This window comes from Schistocerca piceifrons, chromosome 2 (assembly GCF_021461385.2).
Source record: "Schistocerca piceifrons isolate TAMUIC-IGC-003096 chromosome 2, iqSchPice1.1, whole genome shotgun sequence".
Lineage (NCBI taxonomy): Eukaryota > Metazoa > Arthropoda > Insecta > Orthoptera > Acrididae > Schistocerca > Schistocerca piceifrons.
In genome coordinates, this window is record NC_060139.1 from 572,266,844 (window position 1) to 572,268,597 (window position 1,754).

Genomic DNA, 1,754 nt, shown 5'->3' on the forward strand with positions numbered 1-1,754 from the left:
AGTTGGTTAAAAGTCGCCAAGTGCTTTCATTCTCGAATACTGGATGAATAAAGTTTGGATAATTTGCACGTCACTAGTTGTGTTGCCTCAAGAAATACACACATTTTCTAAGTTTAATACTTGTCTAAGTTAAACCTCTACCATAAGGTTATAAAAGTAGTTTAAATTTTTTAATTCGGTCAACAGTTATATGAAATACTGAAAACCAATTTTTGTTGCTCCCGGAAACAGTTAGATAGGCAGCCTGCAACTAGGAGTGGTTGTCCGTACCCCGGGTAAACCGGTTAGCAATATGTCGGTAGATGTTTATACTGTCTAAGAATGACTATTGCTAACTAATTCCTGATGAAACGGTGAATAATTTGGATTTCTAATTTCGTTTTTTATTCTCTATGTAATGGTTGCCAGAATTCCTGTGACTGTATGAATACAGCGGTATTTCTCATTGAGACTGTTAAAGATTTCTGCAACCAGTCACTCTCTAGTAACTCATTTGCTGTGCTAAGCACGACAAATTTCGTGAATATAGAAGCGTAAAGCACGTGAAAATGAAACGCTAAGAGAAAATCTTTATTCTCTTGTCACTACGGAACTATTTGAAGTGGAATGATCATATAAAATTAATTGTTGGTAAGGCGAGTGCCAGGTTGAGATTCATTGGGAGAGTCCTTAGAAAATGTAGTCCATCAACAAAGGAAGTGTCTTACAAAACACTCGTTCGACCTACACTTGAGTGTTGCTCATCAGTGTGGGATCCGTACCAGGTCGGGTTGACAGAGGAGATAGAGAAGATCCAAAGAAGAGCGGCGCGTTTCGTCACAGGGTTATGTGGTAAGCATGATAGCGTTACAGAGATGTTTAGCAAACTCAAGTGACAGACTCTGCAAGAGAGGCGCTCTGCATCGCGGTGTAGCTTGCTTCCAGGTTTCTAGACGGTGCGTTTCTGGATGAAGTATCGAATATATTGCTTCCTCCTACTTATACCTCCCGAGGAGATCACGAATGTAAAATCAGAGAGATTCGAGCGCGCACGGAGGCTTTCCGGCAGTCGTTCTTCCCGCGAACCATACGCGACTGGAACAGGAAAGGGAGGTAATGACAGTGGCACGTAAAGTGCCCTCCGCCCCGCCACACACCGTTGGGTGGCTTGCGGAGTATAAATGTAGATGTAGATGTAGTCACTTGTGGTACTGGTGTATGTCGTAGGAATTCTTGCAGTTTCAACTGCGACTCTTTTTTACGTGCACGATGATGGGCCCGGTAAGTTAGGCGTGATCTGTTGCCTGTGTGACTCATACGATATGAAAAGCGCGCTGTGGTAGAACGCCGGAGCTGCGTACTGCGCGGGGCGTATGAAATCCGGTAATTGTGCACCGCACACGTAGTTTTAACGGAGATTCTGACAGGCTGCTACAAGTTAAATGTACACGTAATGTGTAGGAAGAATAACTGTAACGGACTTTCACATTTGTGAGTCAAATAATCGAATTTTTCATATCTGATCATGGTCTCTAATTATTCCGTTTCGCAAAATAATACAGAGGCGGAGTAGACCGAAGGGCTTTTCGCAAGACAAATCTTATTGCGTCATGCATTCCTGCACTGCACGATCACACATTCCGACGAACAAGTTCGTGCGCAACTCAACGGACTAAGACACGGGCCGCTGTTCGCGACACGCAAACGCTTTCACCGTCCGCAAAGCCGGGGCCGCCAAGGACGGAAATGACTTTACCTGTAGCTGGCCTCCATCG